We start from the raw sequence: 6,000 nt of genomic DNA, 5'->3' as shown, positions 1-6,000 counted from the left end.
TAGATGCGTGACAGCAACTTTCGTGGTAGAAGAGAAATCGTTGTGCTGATCTTCCCGGCCTGGGACGTTATGTCTATCTAGAATCTAGAGATAAAGGTAGATAATTTTAAACTGAGTGTAAACAGTTCATGTAACTTTTTGTAGAGGCTTATTTTATGTCAAAGGAAACTGGTCAGAGAAGGGATGTGCGTGGGTACAGCGTGGGAGTTGCCCCGGTTTCACTGCACCCCATTCACCATTCACGTAAGCCAAAGGTTCCTGACACGAATGTAATTTAGCGCCTTAAAAAAAAGCAAAAAAAAACCAAGGCAAATCCTACAGATTAACTAGATTGCGTATAGAGCTGCGCAAACAGCAACGTCAGTTCAGACGACACTGGGTGTGGAAAGTTTGAACGTCTAACTTCTGAACCGCGGGCTACGATCCATCCTCCTGCTTATGCAAAAGCTTCAGCTGTACAGAAATTGGTGGCGCAGGATGCTTGCATAATCCCCCCTCTCTTTGAATTAATGGGCGGTGGGGGTGTTCCCCTCTGAAGAAAATAAATCGATCATGTTCAGGTTTTATTCATGTCGACAATGTTTGGAGTTATTCCGTATGAGGAATCTGAATCTGATTTAGGGTACAGTCCTAATGCACGTTTACCTGGGAGTAAGCTCTACTGAACTCAGTGGAACATATTTCCGGGTAAACATACCTAGATTTGAGATGTACATCCGATTTTAAATCTGTTGAATTCAGATTGAAATTAGATCTTTTATTTATGCTGACTTTGGCCGTCTTAAATCCAGGCGCTTCTTCTCCATTGTGATTTGCAACGAAGGAAACTCTGCAACTGTAAATGTTTTAGTCCTTTGTGATCTGTCTGCTAAGTCCAAATGTTGACTGAATAGAAAACTTGTGCCGCTGCCAAATGAAGGCTGCAATCCTAAACCCGCTTACTTAAAAGCAAGCCCCACTGAAGTCAGCTGAACTCTATGACATACTAAGTTGTCTAGGTCCTAAAATAGGTAAAGCTTTTGTAAAATTAGTTTTGTTCACAAAAGTCTAAGGAGCTCAGGATTTTGCTCGGAATGCTGTTTACTTACAGATACTTTGAAATACTGTATATGTTTTATTAATACAAAAAGACGTTCCTGGCTTTTCTATCCAGGAAAAAAAATATTTTTAGATTTCCTCATGAGAAGCCTGATAACATCTCCCCCCTTCAGTGCTTGAATTCACAGGCTTCCTATGTTGAAAGAGCGCTGGGGCTTTCCATCGGGTTCCTTCCTTTGGTCAAGTTAACTCTCACCAAAAAGCGCCTCTTCCCCTCCTCTCCCGAGCCTGTGGGATTTAATATAATCTTTTATGAGGCGCTGCAAGAGAAATATCGATACTGCCAGCGATGCATCCTTATACGGGGTCCCATTCAGCTGAAATTTGGCTCGATTAGAATTATTACATGGCAAATTGTCAAAATAACATTTATCACGTGGACACGAACCGCAATAGATACAGTTTAGTTACCTGGTTAGCTAGCATTCATTGCACAGCTGTGGGCCACACAGAGAGTGCATCTGCTCTGTGCATCCATAATATTATATAAAATATTTAAAGTATTTTGATAGTCTCCTAGCCCCCTTTAACTCGGCAGTAATGTTTTATCCAGCCCATTTGTCTCAACTTTTGAAATAGGTACCAAAGCTCTCTTGTTTCTCCCTGAAACACTGATCAGTGCCAGTCTCAAACACCTACCCACCACACCGCTCCTCTCTTTTATAATCCTACTGTGGGGCATCGTCGTTGTTGCTCTTTTTCTTATTTCTTTCTCTCTCCCACCCCCCTCAATAAATCCAACTATTTGTGTGGGGTTTTGTTACATCGTTTTCCATATTCGAGGAAGTTTGCCGGTTCTTTTTGGGGGTTACTCAGAGATCTTCCTCCAAGCCTGCTGTACAGTCTTCTTCTTCACACACCCCAGACTTTTGCTAAAGATGATCATATGCCGGTCCTACTGCTTATTGGGAATTAAGCCCACCCCCCGCACCCCTCAGTTGAATGGGCCAGGCTCCCAATGAAGTGTGGGGAGGATTTCAGCACGAGATGTAAAGAGGACGGTTTGGGACAAAGCCCACGTCTGGGTTGATTTTGCACCAGGCCCATTGGAAACGACGACGGATCTCACCTCCCTCCCACCTTCTCTCCCCCTAGGCTGGAAGTGTCGTCCTATCCCTAAAATCAGGCCCAGCCGAAAAGGGAATCCGATTTAATCAGAGCAGAGGACCGAAGGGGAGGCGGGGAGCAAGCGAAAGGATGTCCACCATCCGTGTCCTTCCAGAGGAGCAGCCTAATGGGCGATTGTGTTTTATTTTAATTAACCGGCGTCTCATTTAAAGAAACAATCGCCAAATGCCTCCAGTGGGAGGAAGAGGCGTTAAGTTCACCGAGAAGGAAACCATGTGTAGGGAGATCCGCGGTGCGCTTGAAATACCCAGGCTTCTGCAGTAACCAGGAGCTAGCAGGGACTGCCTCGCAAGCCGCCCGGAGGGTCTTTCTTACCCTGTACAGGAGGCGCAAACGCCCCAGCAAGAGAAGAAGGTGGAGGAGAAAGACAGCGATTTCCCCCCCAACACCCCGGAACTGGAGGGGTGGGGATGGGGGTGTGTGGAAAGGGAACGACCCCTCCCCCAGAGAAAGAGCAGGCTCGCATTTTTTTACAGCCCTGATACCTGGGAGTGGTAAGGAGAGAAAAAGGGGTTGTCTGGGATTGGCTCATTAGGGATGACAAATGTATAGAGGAGATCAACACCCGCCAGCCCCCTTCCGATACATTCTTAACCTAGCGCAAGTCTAAAGGATGTAAGCTTGCTTAGGATCGCATCCTCAGAGGTGACTGGGCAGAAACTCCCGTTAAGAGTCTGGCATGCCGAACCAGTGAAGGAAAAGCGCCCTGCGCTCCAGCCTTTTCACAAAAGCTTGGTGGGAACGACCGTGCTCGTTCCTCTACGGATCCGGGATAGAAGACCACCTCCACAAACTAGCCCATTACAAATCACTTGTACTTATATGCCCCTGGCGTTGTTTGGTTGCTGTGTGTGTGTCTCTTTCTCTCCCCCCCCCCGCGTTTATTTTTGTTTTGCTTTTCGAATGCCTCTCCAAGCCAAGTAGTTAATCCGAAAAGAAAGCAGAAACCAAAACCCGAAGGTAGGTGGTCCGCTTCATCACAATACACCCGGCACTGGCCCTAAACAAAAAAACCCAAACCCACAGGGATCCCGCCGACAAGACCCGCGAGTCCCTTGCCACATCCCTAGAGCAGGTCGGGCGAGGCAGGCGTCGGAGGGGGAGGCCTGCTATGCAAGAGGGGCCGTCGCAGCGGGACCCGGAGCTCTGAAAAGCCGTGTCCTCGAAAAGCAACCGTGAGCTTGAGATCACACTATATACTTGCTTTAGCTTTTAAATCAAAGCGGTGGTCGTCGTAGTTAAATCACCTCGGAATTCTCCAGCGCTTTTCTTACAAAGAAAGAAACACCTAGCGGCTCTCAAGGGCGGGGGGCGGCAGACGCCTATTTGGCACCGAAATCGAATCCCATTTGGAGTCGGCCGGTCACTCCCGCGGAGTTTTGGCCGCCTTGTAGGGGAATTCGGGGCAGAAGCGGAAGCCTGGGCCTGGGTCTTTGTTCTGCAGCTCTCCAGACATTTTCTGACACACACCTCCTCTTTCTTTTTCTCTCTTGGGTTACTTAAAGAAGCCTATCTGTCCGCCCCACAACCTGCGCCCCACCGTTGGTCGTTTTATTTTCGTTTATGTTTTCTTGGCTGCTGCTGCTCCCCCCCCTTCTCTTCTCTTTTTCTTCCCGTGACCGACTTCCAATTTAGTAGCATATTGAGCATATTATATATGGGGCGGGGGGCGCGCGGAGGCCGCTGTAATTCCAACCCGAATGTATATATATGAGGAGAGAGGGAGAGAGCCTGAGAACGGGCCGCGCTTGCCCAGGCGACCTCCAAACCAGATCGGCCGGAGCCCCCAAACCCGATACTCCCGAGCGCCTTAATCGCTTTGTTGACAGAAGCCTCCGTTTCCTCCGAAGGCGCGCACTGGGAAGCAAATTCCGTGTGCATTTCAGCGGAACTTGAACGCGTTCCAAGAGAGCCTTTTTGGGGGGTGGGTCGGAGGGGAGATGGAAATAAAAAGGGGGCACACGGTGGTGGCGCGCGCACAGCACACACCACCTCCTGAAATCAACGTGACTTTGTTCCACCCCGCGCGTTTTCGGATCGATTTATTAGGGCAGGAACTGGACTCGCCGGGCCACTGGGGTGTGTGGACTGGCGGGGGTGCTGCTCCTCTGTCTTCGCTAACAGTTTGGCCTTTGATTTAAAACCAGGGACCCGCTTGATCCGGTGCCAGCAAGGAAAGACGCAGGAGCCAGGAGCGCCCCTGGATTGGCTGTGGGTTCAGGGACAAGGCATGCTTCTTTTGTGTGTGGAGGGGGTACCCCAAAGTGTCTAGGAGCTTCCTCCTCCTGCCCTCTGTCCCCCACAAACCAGCCTTCGATTTACCTATCAAGTATTTCACCTTATTACAGAGAATAGATTAGGGAGGTAGGCAAACCGTTCTGAATTAAAAACCAAACCAAACCAGTAGCTTTATTCCCTGCATATTGGAGACTATTTTGCTTTTGCTGGTGTTGTTTCTACAAAGTTTCTGCTGCCGTGGCTGGGGGTTCGCCCTGGCAGGAAAGACAGAAAAAGGGAGGCAGATCAGCCAGGGTTTTTTGACCGCCGGTGGGTCTTTCGATGAGAATGGAGGGTCCAGCGCTCTTTTCCCTTCCTTTCTTTCCCCAAAATAAACAGATCTGAGTCGACCTGGGTGGGCAGAAGGGAACAATTTGTGAGCCAAGGAGGAGCCTTACCTGCAGGAGACTTTCACCTGACCTCTTGCTGGAGAGGTTGGGGGTGAGCGGGTGGGCGGAGAATTGAGACTCCATATATTACAAGCCCGAGGAAAATCCAGCTCAATTTTGGTCGACCTTTTTCTTTTTTCTTTCCCTCAAATAGAGAAAATTCTCCCTCTTCTCGCCCCCCTCTGCCGCCCTGCCCCCATCACCCCTGGGAGACGGCAGGAAAACCAACACATTTGGAGCTATTAACTCTTCAGAGAGCTGAGAGGCGAACTGGATGCCTCTGGCCTGCCGCTCTCAGAACTGTGCCTGCCCTTAAAGCAAGCAAGAATCAGCGTGGATCAGAAGCGCAAAGTATGCCATGATTGCAAAGGAGACCTTTTAATGAATTTCTACTTCTAAAATTATTTGCACGTCAGAAACTGCCCAAGGAAGGGACCCTAAAAATCACCGGGAGCAAGCAAGCGCCATTTCAATTCAGGAGATGCCAGAGTGCTTATTTTATTGGATAAAAAATGCTTTCAGAGCTGTGCTTTGATAAAGCATAGAATGCAATGCGATAATTATTAAAAAGCGATGCTCGGTGTATCAATGCCCGCTCGTCAAGGAAAGACCCCCTTTCTAAATGTTCTTTAAAGCTACGGTCTTAAACACACTTTCTAGACGATAGATCTTGACTTTTTTATGTATAAAAAAAAGTCAAGAGAAAGGCGCGCTACTGTTTCTGTTGTTTGCCCCGAAGTGGGCTCTAATTTGAGGGGCTCGACGTAGCTCTCATGCCAAATGTCAACTTAGGAGGGAGCGAGCATTAAGAAAAGGGCGGCGGAGAGGGCAGGACGAGACGGAAAGAGGGAACAACCGTCGGGCAGAAGCAGCTCTGAGAAAGAACTGCGCACTCTTTCTGTGGGATTATTAAGCCGCGAAATCGTGCAAGGTCTAAACGCGCTCTCTCTCATTTAGAAGGTTTAAAAACCCTTTTCTTAGAAGGCATCTGCAGAAACCACACCGCCATTCCCCTCCCCAAAACACCCCTTCCAAAACAGCCGAGGATTGCCAAGGAAAGCCGGGAAGCGCGCGAAGCAGGGGAGGCTCCTTTCGAGTAGACTTGGGG

Source organism: Podarcis vaucheri, assembly GCF_965113315.1.
Source record: "Podarcis vaucheri genome assembly, chromosome: 8".
Lineage (NCBI taxonomy): Eukaryota > Metazoa > Chordata > Lepidosauria > Squamata > Lacertidae > Podarcis > Podarcis vaucheri.
Note: the sequence above shows the minus strand (reverse complement) of the source record.